The following is a 13,624-nucleotide window of genomic DNA, read 5'->3' as shown; positions in this document are numbered from 1 at the left end:
AGATTCTTTTCCCCTTGTTATTTAGTATGCTTCTCTTGCTGCATTTCAACTTCCTCAATGTGGGTACCACATCTACAAGTCTATCAGTATAGCCCTGGGACCTGTCACAGTGTTCAGCATTCTAGAGTCATTGAGTGACTAAATGGATTTTGAAGTCAGTTGAGTAGGGCAATCTACATCCAATTTCCTTTGTTGGTTTAGGTAATAAAACTTTACATATTTATCTAGCAATTTAATTGAGATTTTTTTCCTACCACGCTCAGTGTAGCTAAACGTTATGGGAGATTTTAGTCAAGAAAAAGACAGTTTAAGAAAGTCTGGTATTTAGGTTTCTGAATGGTCAACAGAGGGCAACTGCTCTGTTCCTCAACAACTGGCAATGTCTGGACATATTCTCAGTTGTCAAATCAGAAAGGAAAATGAAGAGAATGTGCTACTGGTCTTTAGTGTGTAGATGTTCAGCATCCTCACCACCAGAAATGCCAATAGTACTGGATGGAAAAAAAAAAAAGAAATATGACTACCAGCTACTGCTACATGATCATGCTTCAAGAGCCATCGTCCCCTTCTCTCCCACTCAGCACTTACTGAACACCCAATATGAAAATTTCTCTTCTAGGAACACTGAAATCAAGGCCATTTGACCTCTTTTCATGACCTCATGAAACAAAAGAACACAGAAATCTAAGTTCCGCTGTAAAGTCAATAGATGAGCTCCCTTCACAGTGCCAAGTACAATACTAGCGGTGCTGCGAGAGCCTGGCGGTGATGGCTGAGAGGAGTGAGGGAAGGCTTCGCCGGTATGCTGTTCACACCCCAGTTCTTAGTTTCTAGTGTTGCGAGAAAGTAGCAGGAAATAGGGAGATGCCATTTTAAGGGAAAACGGCAGACACTCCAGCTTTTATTTTTCCTAGTCAGTATCCCAGGGGTGTGATGTTCAAGAGAAGGTGTTTGTCGTAGGGAAAATGACTTCTACACGTTTGTTAACTGAATGAAGTAAGAGGTATTTTAGGTGGGTGAGAGTAATGGAAAGAGTCAAGAGTTCAAGGTCAGAGAGGGAGGTGAGATCCAGAGCCCAGGTTAATTGTCTCCAATAACCTTTTCTCTAAAGTCAGGAGAAAGGAAGGATAGCAAGCCAAAATGGATTATTTCTATCAGGAGGGAAAGTAATCGACTTCTCAAATTGTAATCTGTATGCATTTTCTTGGCTTTTATAGAATGTTTCCTTAGTGTTTCCCAGAAATGAGTGTCATCTGTCCGGGCGGTGGTGGTACACACCATTATTTTCAGCACTTGGAAGGCAGAGACAGGTGATTCTCTTTTGTGTTCAAGGTCAGCCTAGTCTACAGAGCTAGTTCCAGGACAGCCAGAACTGTTAGACGGAAAAGTCCTGTTTTGAAAAAAATCAGCAATAAGAAAATGAGTGCAGTCTGGAGAGCTGATTCCTCCAGTTGATGATGCTGACAACTCAGCAAGATGGAAGCAGCAGTGATAACAACCTCCAAGCCCACAGCTGGGTACCTGGACAAAGGAGGGACTAACTGCTGCAGCCGGTGACTGATGGAGGAGCAACTGCCCTGCGCTTGCTTTCATAGTCAGAGCTAACCTCGTTCCTTTCCCATTCCAGTCTTCCCATTCATGCCCCCAGAAAGTGATTTTCCAACCCAAATTTTACCCACGCAGAATAGGAGAATTGGCAGTCCATACTTCAAAAGACCCAAAAGACGTCAAAAGACCCAGTATCATGCTCTATTCTGACCTTTAGGGCCAGCAAGCATCCCCCCTTTTTGGGACAATATCCCGCGGTTAATTCTCAGGAGTATGCACTTCCATGAAAGACAACTTCTAAAATGAAGCTTCCTGCCTTGGTCTAGAGAACCAGCTTCCTCGCAATTAGTACCATAGCAGGGGACAGATTCAAACCCTGGAAGCTTACCAGAGGCTCGCTTCTTCACATTACACCATTTAATAAAATCCCAAGAATTGGTTGAAAAACATATTAGAGAATCTCTTGTCTGCCAGTTAACTTCTTCTGCTCTAAGTAGATGCCAGGGAACAAAATTTCAATACCAATTGAAACCAGACTCCTCCATATAACTATTAATTAAAAAATAGCCAGGTAGGCATGGTATCGCATGCCTATATCCCAGCAAGCACTGGGGAAACTGAGGCAGGATTGTGAGTTTGAAGCCATCTGTGACTGTGTCATGAGACCCTAAATCAAACGTCAGTCCTGTAAATTTTGCATCTCCAGGAAAGAGATTCCCAGAGAGGAAGAATATCCCTTTAAGAAGATGGGATTCTTCTAAGGTGAAAAAAGTATGTCTCCTTAGAGAAGTCCAGCAGAATAAGGACATGCGAAAATGAGGAAACCCTGTCTCTTTAAAGGGAATTAGCAGACCTCACTGGAGAAAGGAGAAATAGCATTTATTGAGCACCTACTGTGTATATGTTACTTTGCCAGATGCCTTCATTCATTTAACCCTCCTTATAACAACCTGAGTAAAAGAAAGAATCCCTAGTTCCCTCGTGGTCCAGCAGCTACTGAGCAAGTGCTAGATGGGGATGAGAGAAACTCAGCAAAGCTATGTGAAAAGAACAGAAGGCTTCTGCTGCACTCATTTTGCAACTAGCATGTTGACTGCACTTGCGGCTCATTGTATCCGTGGGCAGCCCTTTTTTTTATGCTACCAGTGACTGCAGAACCCACGTTTCCCTCTTGCTTTGGCTTCCCCCCTCAGTCACTCAACTCCTGAGAGGCACTCTCCCAGAGCACCCACTTCCTCAGTTCCTGGGCACCAACCTGATAGTTTTTTTCTCCTCATTTGCTGGTTCATTAGTTCAACCAACAATTATTCATTAAATGATTGCAATGTGTCAGGTTTCTTCCAGGCACTATAAAACACCAGGAATATTCAGAATGGGGGAAGGGAGACATAGAACTATAGTTTCAATCTTAACATAGAGGCAGTGACAGACCTGAGTTTTGGCAGCCTGAATTTATGAAGTTGTACAGCCAGAGACAGGGGAATATATTAAAAAAAAATTTAAATGTGAACATAAAATTAGGTACAAGTGGGTATTTAGGATAATATGAAAGCTCTAAAAAAAGCTCTTAAAAAGCTGAAAGTTACTATAAATACCACAAAATCCAAAACAATTCTAACATTTTATTAACGACATGTATGGTTCATCTATGCTACTTTTTCCTCCTGTTTTGTCTGTATATGCTCTAATCACCTCTACAACTGACAATAATTTTGTGATCTTGTATATATAAAGAATAGCCTCCCAGCACTTGGGAGGTGGGGCAGGGGGATTAGGAGTTCAAGGCTAGCCTTGGCTACTAGTGAGTTTGAGAGCAGCCTGGACCACATGGGACTGATCACAAAACAAATCATGAATGGCTAATTGAATGGAGCCCTACATCAGATGGCTTTTCTGCTGCCATAACAGAATATCATAAATGAGGTCACTTATAAATAATATAATTTGGCTTACAGTTTGAAGGCCGAAGAGTCCAGCACCATGATCCCATCATCTGGCAAGACTCTTTGCTTTGTGATTCATGATAACGTGGCAGAAGGACAAGTGGACATAAGAAAGACGAAAGTTAGGCTAAATTCATCCTTTTTTTTTATCATGAACCCACTCCAATTCTAACTAGCACACTGACACAGTAATGTTACAATCCTTTAACAATGAACCCCCTCTCAATACTGTTAAAATTAAGTACAGGATATTTAAACCATAGCAACTCCCCACCATGTGTGTGCTAGTCAGTTTTGTATTGTTTTGACAAAACACCTGGGTGGGGTAAGCAACTTCAAGGGGGAAAGATACATTTGGCTCATCATTTTAAAGGGTTCAATTAGAGAGCTAAAGAATAATTATAATTCTATATCTAACAAAGACAAAACAATTAAAAATCTGTTATTGTGCATACAGTGTATAGACTGAACAGCATTATCTTGCAGAAGTGGATGGAAGTAAGCAAGAACAAAGTTGGTCTCAAAGCTAGATTATAACACATTGGGGATATTAAGTGTAATACTCATGGTACATACTAAAATGTACAAAATTTACCAAAATTATTTCTGTGAATAATCAACTATTAAAACTGTAATGGAAAAGATGAGAGCTAAAACTAGGTAGAAGATACCGAAAAAACAAGTCCTTCCCAATCAGCAAACAAAATTAATATAAGTAGAATAAAGTCTCCAATCAAAAGACAGAAATTTGAAGAATAAATTTTTGTTTAAAAGTTAAATAATAATGTGATGGTATACACATTTAATCCCAGCAGACAGGAGGCACAGGCAGTTGGAGCTCTGTGAGTTCAAGGCCAGCCTGACCTTATAGCAACTTCAAGGCCAGCCAGGCATTTATAGTGAGACCCACTCTCGAAAAGAAAAAAGAAGTCTAAATATATGTTGCTTATGAAACAACCACTTCTAGATTCAATGATGAATTTAGTTTAAAGTGACAAAGAAGAGAAAGGTATTTCATACAAATGGTAACCTAGAAGAGCTAATGTCAGACAAATAGACTTCTACATAAAAAATTGTTAGGAAAAAGACATTACATACTAATAAAGAGGCCAATTCATTGAGAAGATGTAACAGTTATATATACCAAACAAGAGTGCCCTAACATATATATAAAGTAAACGGTGGTACAATTGGAGAGAGGTAGTTCTACAATGCTTGAAAACTTCAATCCATGAGTTCAATAATGGAGAAATGATAAAGATAGCAGAGAACTGTAACATTCTCCACAATAGACCATGTGTTAGGTCAAACCAAGTACTAATCCATTTTAAAAGATTTCAGCTCGGGAACAGAGGGTGTGGCTTAGTGACAGAGTGCCTGTCAAGCATGTATGAAGCCCTGGCTGTGGGAAGGAAGGATCAGGAGTTGCCACCATGTACAGAATACCATGGAATTAAGCTGTTAAAGGCCTTTTAAAATCAACAACAGAAGGAAAAGAGAAAAATCTTACAAATTTCTTTAAATTACACACTACAGTTTTTAAACAACCAATGGGTGCATCTTATTGATTTGAGCATTGTTCTCGCAGAATTTCAAAACTGATGGTACATTATGCTTGTGTTTTTATTTGTCCCAGGATATTTTCCAATTCCAAATAGGAATGTACCAGCAGTTTTGAAATTCTGCAAGAACAATGTCCAAATCAATAATCTGCCTGATTTTGCACTAGAAAAACTAGAAAAGGAAAACTAAATCCAAAGTTAACCAAAGGGAAAAAGATTAGAATGGAGGTAAATGCAACAGAGACTAAAGAAAAAAATAGTAAAACAAAAATTTATGTCTTTGAAAAAAAGATCTTCTGGCTAGTATGACATAATAAATATGCAAATAGCTATAATCAGAAGCTGTTACTCTGGGGTGGAAGAGCTGACTCATTGGTAAAGAACCTTTGCAGCTCTTAGGGGACCGGAGTTCAGGTCTTAGCACCCACATCAGGAGACCCACAGCCACCTGGAAATGCAGTTTCAGGGGATATGGTGTCCTCCTTCAGCCTCCATTCATGTGTACATACCCATATTCAGACACACAGATACATCCAAACAAATAAATAACTAAAGCTATCTTTTTGATAGTTATTGATCTCACCCAAATGGACAGTATTAAGATAAAATACTGTTTACAGTTGTAAGCTAACAAATTGGATACCTCGAATGAAATTGACAAATATCTAGACAAACAAATTACCTCATGAGATATATAAATTTTATTTTACACAAAAATAAAATGCACTCCTAAAGTGTATGTTTATTACCTTTCTCATAACTGTGAGCGAAAATCTGACAGAGACCAGTTTACAGAAGGGAGGATTTATTGTGGTTCACAGTCTGTAACGGGGAAGTTGCGCCAGGTTGGAGCAGATCATGACTGGCAACAAGAGGGTGGGGTGACTGTTTAAATGTAGCAGTCAGGAAACAGTGCTCTGACAGGCACCAAGCCATAACACACACCCTCTGGTGACCCATTTTTTTTTCTAACTAGAGAGTACCTCCTAAATGTTCCAGGCAGGTGGATCTCTATGAGTTCAAGGCCAGCCTGATTAAATAGTGATTTTCAGGAAACCAGGGCTACATAGTGAGACCATATCTGGAATAAGTAATAACACAAATACTTAAACACCAATTTTATAGCTCATTATTCACAATCGTCACAACCTAGAAACTACTATCAAGAGATGAGCAGATAAAGGAAATGTGATAGTAGCATGGAATTAAATATTATCTCAACACTAAAAGGAAATACAGTTTGATGTACTATAACACAGATAAACCTTAAATACATTACATTAAATAAGGCAAAGCAGCAAGCACAAAACTCCAAATAATGTATAGCTCCACCGGTATGTCTTATCTGCAGCAGACAAATGCATGAAAATCAAATGGAGATTAGAAATTGCCAGCAGCCAGGGAACGGCTGCATTATAGAGGGTAGTTCTTAATGGATACAACACTTCTTTGGGAAGTGGTGGGCGAATCCAATAAATAAATAGTGATGATGTTTGCACAGCATTAGAAATGTGAAACATACACTTCAGATGGTTACAGTGACATACTTTATGCTTTATGTATCTTAGCAAAATAATAGAAAAATGACCAAATCTTTTCAAATGAAGTATATCATGATTCATCAAACAAAACCCGCCAATTATAAAGAACAAAATCAAATAGGGTGTATTCTCTAGGCAAAATGAAATCAATCAGAAAATCAATGAGGAAAAGGAATGGTCTTTAAATACTAACAAACCAAAGAATATACTGCTAAATAGTCCGTGGGGCGAAGAGATTTTTGAAGTAGATTAAACTGAATTAAAATAAAAATACCCTATGTCAAAATTCGTAAAATACAGCTGAAGCGATGCTGAGCAATTTATAAAATTAGATCTTTTATTGAAAAGAGGATAGTCTGGTCAATAATTTTAAGCAGCGTCCTTAACAAACTGGAAAAGAAGATCAAATAAACCTGACCCAAATAGGAGGGATTCAGTCATATGGAGAAGAAATAAATGAAACTGAAAACAACAAAATAATAATGAGAATAAACTTGGTGAAATCAAAATGCTTCCCTGGAAAAAATCCATTAAATTGATAAATCTGGAGTGAGGCTGATGAAGAAAAAGCAGAAGACACAAATCAGTCACATCAGGAATGAAAAAGGTTACCACCCTGCAGACACCACAACACTGTCAACATGGCCAGCTACTCTGCATGCACACACCTGGCAACTTAGATGAAATGGACTACATCTTCACAAAACATAAACTACCATAATTCACCGAATCGGAAACAATTTCAACATCTCTGTTGCTTAAAGACAGAACTTATAACTTTCTCATCCCCCAAGGAAGCAAGCCTTCAAGCCTAGATGCTCTCACTGGAGAATGCTACCAAACATTTAAAGAAGAACTCACACCAATTCTACCCAGTCTTCCAGGAAATAGAGGAAACACCTTCCAACTTTATTAAGACGCTATTATCCTGACACCTAGACCAGACAAAGATAGAAGAGAGAAAGGAAAAGAGACCCCATCCCTGCTCTCAGCCCTGCAGATCTGAAAGACACAGCAGGCTGCATCTCAGGAGCACACCAAACAGAAAGGAAAATAACTCTCTGCTTGTAACCGACAGGATTGTGTACATAGAACATTTCAAGTAATCTACGAAAACCTCCTGGAACTAATAAATGAGTTCATCAACGTTGCGGCTTACTTCAGTATACAAAAATCAATTCTGACTCTGCACGATAGCGCTCGCCTGTAGACCCAGCACCTGTGAAACGGGAACAAGAGAATTGCTTGAGCCCACCGAGTTTATAGGCAGTGTGGGTAACGCAGTAGGCCTGTCTCGAGAAAAGCTCTTAGTAGCTCAACGTGTGAAGATGGTTTTATGTCCTATCCAAAATTTTAAAGAGTTTTCATTTTACAGTCAGTTTGGGGAGTTTTTTTTTTTTATTTTGTATTTAGGGTTCTATGTTTATTTGTTTTGAGACAGGGTATCACAAGGTGGGCCACACTGGCTTAGAACTCACTATATAGCCCCAAGCTGGTCATGAACTCCCAATTCTCCTGCCTCCTCCTCAGTGCTGGGATTGCAGCCCTGTGCTACTGGATCTGTTAGCAGTAGGCATGACCCTCAGCGAACAGGTACTAGATTTGTCTGCTGAAAGCCCAACCGGGGTGATTTACAAGAATCAATGACTCTAGCTCCATGGAGAGATGTGGTGTTCATAAATTGGAACTCAGTGTACGAAAGAAGCCCAGTCTCCAATTTTCTGTATGGATTTAGCACAGCTGCTGACAAAATTCTCACATGACTGTTTGAAGATATAGACAAAATTATAGTAAAACTCATTTGGAAAAACAAAGGAGCTGGAGTAGCTGAAACATTTTCTTAAATAAGGATAAAGTGGGAGAAATCACTCTACCAATTTTGAGACAATAGATAACTACAGTAATGAAGGATGTATGGTATTCAAGGAAATAGACACATTAAAGGAACAGAATAAAGATCCCAGAAATAGACCCACAATAAATATAACTAAACTGGATTTTGACAAAGGTCCAAAAGCAGTTCAGTGAAGGAAACCTTTTTAGTTGAGAGCACTGGAGCAGTTAGCTATCTATCCACAAATTCGTAAAAGAAACAAACAGATGTTTGTAATGCTGCTGTTTCTGCTTTTCTATAGATTTGAAGGTCTTCCAAATTAAAAAAAAATGAGGGAAAGAAACATAAATATATTTTAATTGCATTAATTTGCGGGAGAGGATATACTTGGCAAGTAATCAATCAAATAATAGTCTTATCTCTTCTTGGGGCATTTCTTTCCCAGGCTCAAGAAAGCCAGGCAATTTAAGTTATTGGATGGTCATGGACTTAGAATTGAAGGAAGCAGAATGACAAAGTGCACGCACAAAAGCAGACTTCTGCTTCTTACCTGAGTCTGCTTGCTTAGGGAGCACCATATGCATGGTTACCTGGTCCGCCTGGCTCTGTTTACTGTTGAGCCACTGCTATGATGGAGAGAGAGAGAGAAGTGGACCTTCCCTCCCTCATCCTTGCCTGCCCTTCTGTCCAGTTGTGGATAGGAGGGCCTGAACAAACAGTGACATATGTTAGCTGTTTTTCAAATAATTTGCCCCCCATCCCCTCCCCATGACATGCTTTCCTTTAGCAGTTTCAAGTGAGCCAATTGGATTACAGCTTCTCCAAGTCTGGGCTGGTCCTACAGGCCCACCTTGATCGCTGGGATTACCTATGAGCATTTCCTAAGGCTCTGTCAGCAACATATTTACAGCCAAAGCTTGGTGGGTTTTTTCACACCCACAGTCATTCTAGGGCTAGCTCCAGATTCTGAAGTCCCCCTGAAGCACCATCCACTCTGACTACCTTTGTTTCCTTAGTTTGTTCTATTTTGCCATGACCCTGTCATAGACGGTCGTTTTGTTCCTAACATACTCAGAATATCACTGCTTCTTTGTGTCATTGGCACTGCTCTGCAAATGTATTTTGCAAGCAGTGTGAGCTAAAGATGGTATAATAGATAAAATGATAAAATTAGATAATTTATATAAATGTACTTTGAAAGTTAAAAGCACCGAACCAATGTAAGGGACTAGTTTTGCCGTGATGTAGTGGGTAAAGCCAGCAACTGCTCCTGGCCGGTCTTCGTAGGAGACCAGCACCAGAAGATCCTCAGGCTCATCGTTTTTATTAGGTTTAGGGTTTTCTGTTTCGTTTTGTGTGTGTTTGTAGTGTGTGTATATGCGTGTGTACGAGTGTGTGTGTTCATGTGCACTCATGTGCGTGAGTGCAAGTATCCACAGAGACTAGAGGCTCCATTTCCTCTGGAGCTGGAGTTACAGGTAGTTGTGAGCCACGCTATGTGGCTTCTGGGAACCAAACTCGGGTCCTCCATAAGACTGGAATGAGCTCCATAGCACTGAGCTATCTGTCTCTCGAGCTCCCTGCTCTGTGGTTTTGCTGCCACGCATTTCTCTCCCATTCTCTGTCTTAATATGAGATGAGGAGTCTCTGGGGAGCAAATACTCCCACATACTGCCACAACCTATTTAAAGCTGACCTCAAAGTGGCTATTTATAGTTGGTGATATATGCAAGACCAGACCCTTATCACTTGCATAAGGCCTTTCTAGATGATAGGAGGTCTTCCCATTCAAGAAACCAGTTACAGACTCAGAAGCTGTTTGGTGAACACGTAATTCAAGCAAAGAAATTGGATAGTCACAATAGATTTTTTTTAAAAAAAATCAAATATAGGTACCTGATACATCGTCCTCCTTAGTGTTTGGAACAGTCCTATCTAGAGATGTGCAGATTCATCATCTGGAAATACACATGGCTTTCCATGGTCATCCTAGAAACATGCTGACATGTATCCTCTCCTGCGCCTAGCTCACTTTACTGCTCATCTTAAGCATTACGTCATGTTGCCCTTTCCTACGCTGTAGTATGTCTTCTGCTCAGTAACAATTTCCTGGTGTCATTTCTGGACACCTTCACATCTCCACTTCCCAGTAGACATGCAGGATGCTGTTCCCTGCTTCCAAGTCCACCCACACCTCAGTCGGTCAGCATTTTCACTCACCTTCCCCATCACATGAGTAGTTCAGGGATCTCCTAGTGCCTTTTCTCCATCACCAAAGGCTGCTCTGTTCTCACGGAGAAGTGTGGCTGCTGCCCAGAGGCAGAAAGAAATAGGTGCTAATCTGAACCCAGGCAGCGCCAGTTGTTTTTATGAACCAGAAATCTAAGCCAGTAATTTTCAAAGACGGAACACTAAAGCTTAGGAAAATAAATGATTCAATAGGATCGCATATGTAAAGTACTTGACACATAGTAGGCCTGCAGCAACCATTTGTAAAAAGAAGAAACCAATTGTCCAAGGTCTCCCAAATGGTAAATGACAAAGCCAAAACCCCCAAGCCCACTTGTCTCCCCTTAAACACAGTGCCTCCAAGGTCATCTCAAATATTTCGCTTTCGTCTTTTGCTTTATGAAGTATTTTGTGAGGAAGAACAGCAGGGACTGTCTGTGCTCTTCTTTCATTGTGGACTGGAACTTGTTGACTTCAAGGTCAGAGTAAATTTCCTTGAAGCTTTTCCTAAACCCCTGCCTGGGAGGCCTTTGTTTGATTAAATTCTGCCTTTTATTTTCATCTGTGCATCCTTATCTCCTTTTTCTGACGTCTTGAATGCAAACTGTTGAAGTGTGAACTTGTTCATCTTTCTGTCGGCCACAGTCAGCGCCAGCATAGAGCCTAGCACACAGTAATGCTTGGCGAATTTCTGGGGACCAAAGCTGAATTCCTCAGTCCCTAACTTCTGCAGTGTTTGCACGTCGTCTGGCGACTGGCTGCAATCCTATATGAATTTCTTATACCACAAGCCAAGGGAAACTAGGCTTGCTAGTCTCAAAATGCAATTGAACTAACTCTTCCAACAACTCCATCTTCCTCTTCCTTCACTACCCTCTACTTCCCAAGGGCTCTACTTCCATTACTGCTTTCATTTATTTATTCATCCAGACTCATTTGGTGACATCTGCATACTAAAAATGTCACAGTCAAAACGCTGTCACTGCCTCACAGAATTCGTCAATCTCTGGTTGGAGATGGCTCCCCAAAACAGCCTTAAAATCAGTGTGGCACACATACCTGTAACCCCAGCACTCAGGGAGATCAGAAGTTCAAGGTCACCTCAGCTACAAAGTACTAGACCTGTTTAAAACAACATAAAGGAACTTGTGCCAGGTGGTGTTGGCACACGCCTTTAATCCCAGCAGATTAAAGTCAGAGGCGGGCAGATCTCTGAGTTCAAGGCCAGCCTGGTCGGTCTACAAGAGCTAGTTCCAGAATAGGCTCCAAAGCTACAGAGAAACCCTGTCTCGGAAAAAGAAAAAGAAAAAAAAAAAAGGAACTTGTAAATCTACTAGAAATTTTACAGTCAACACACAATTAACTAGTTCCACATTGCCATACGTGCTAATAAGGAAATTAACAGATGATACAGAGGTTAAGAGAATCTCTGGGACAGTCAAGGAGAGGCCTGAAGTATGAAAGATGGGAAGGATCCCAGCAAAGCTAAATTCCAGTCAGTGTGTGAAAAGAGCCGGCACACTCCCGGAAAGGGAAAGATGCTCATGCGCATCTTTAAGGAGAATGGGTGGGATGAGCTTCAAGAAGACAGGAGCCTCAACAAGTGCAGGCCACTTTGGATGGATGGATGGATGGATGAGCAGCAATCTGACTTGAACTACACTGGAAACCAAGGACTTTCTCAGCAGAGTAGTCAGTCAGATGGCAACAATGTGGATACATTCTGAACAGTGTGCCATTAGGTGAGTTGATGGCTGAAAACACTTTATAGAAAAGGTGCTTATACAAATACCTGGTTAGTTTAAGTCAAACACTCCATATGGCCTCCTAATGCAATTGACAGGTTCAATAGATATGAGACAGATGAAGCTTCTGCTGCCTCTGCTTCTGTTGTCCTTTTGTTTTGCTTTGATTTTGCTCATGTGTTTTTGAAACAAGGACTTGCTGTTTAACCATAGCTTGTCTGGTACTCACGATGTAGCCCAGCCTGGCTTCAAACTTCCAGTTATCATCCTATCTGAGCCACTGAATGCCACCACACCCTGCTAGCATACTGTTTTACAGGGCTTTTAAAAACTAATTAAGTCAATTTTATTCCAAAATATAGTCACAGTGAGGGTGCTTGCTGTCAAGCCTGATGATGCCTTGAGTTCAGTCTCCGGGACCCACATAGTGGAAAGAGAGATCTGACTCCCAAAGGTTGTCCTCTGACTGCTAGGTGCACCCTGTGGCACATTATACACACACAGAAATGAATAAATGTAAAAAAAAATACATTATTATCATTTAAATATAGGTAGCGTTTGTAATTGTGTGTGCTATGCTTTTATGTGACTGGTAGCTCAGGGCGATGTGTTTTCCACAACGTGACAGCTACAGGGTCACTGGTCAATAGGAAGTTTCCAGTTCCATTTTTTGTCTGTGTTCATGTGTGTGTTTGTGTGTGCAGGTATGTGCACATGCGTACTCATGCATGTGGAGGGCAGAGGTCATTGTTAGGCGTCTTCATCCATCACTATCTACCTTATTTTTTGAGACCAGGTCTCTGATTTGAACCTGGAGATCAATGATTCTGCCAGGCCAGCTGTCTAGTGAGCTGCAGGGATCTGCCTCCCCTCATTTCCCCACGGCTGGAACTCCAGGCCTGTGCTAGCCACCACACCCTGCCTTAACATGGATGTGGAGATGCAAATTCACATTGTTGTGCTTATGCAAGCTCTTTAACAATTGTGTCAGCCCCAGTTCCCCTTAATTTTCTTTTTTATTCTGGAGTTGAACCCAGGACCTGTGCATGCCTAGGAAATGACTTACACTTGACTATATATCTCCAGCCCAGTTCCACTGTAACCTTACAGTACAATGACTGTTATTCAGAGAGAGAGAGAGAGAGAGAGAGAGAGAGAGAGAGAGAGAGAGAGAGAGAGGGGGGGGGGGGGGGGGGGGGGGGGGGGGGAGGAGGGGGGAGGA

The 13,624-nt window shown here is 40.9% G+C and overlaps 1 protein-coding gene and 1 long non-coding RNA gene across 4 annotated transcripts in view; one reads left to right on the top strand and one right to left on the bottom strand.

Annotated features, from left to right (window-relative positions):
- Positions 1-13,624, bottom strand: part of LOC126493114 (uncharacterized) — a 258,406-nt gene that overhangs the window by 132,202 nt on the left and 112,580 nt on the right. Inside the window, exon 5 of the long non-coding RNA XR_007589757.1 lies at positions 3,502-3,557. This is a non-coding gene — a long non-coding RNA (uncharacterized lncRNA). The remainder of the gene's footprint in view (positions 1-3,501; positions 3,558-13,624) is intronic.
- Positions 1-13,624, top strand: part of Hdac8 (histone deacetylase 8) — a 225,526-nt gene that overhangs the window by 130,115 nt on the left and 81,787 nt on the right. The window lies entirely within an intron of this gene.

The sequence above is a fragment of the Alexandromys fortis genome, unplaced genomic scaffold, assembly GCF_014885135.2.
Source record: "Alexandromys fortis isolate MF-2015 unplaced genomic scaffold, M_Fortis_MF-2015_v1.1 scaffold_321, whole genome shotgun sequence".
NCBI lineage: Eukaryota > Metazoa > Chordata > Mammalia > Rodentia > Cricetidae > Alexandromys > Alexandromys fortis.
This window is presented reverse-complemented; position numbering and strand designations above follow the sequence as displayed.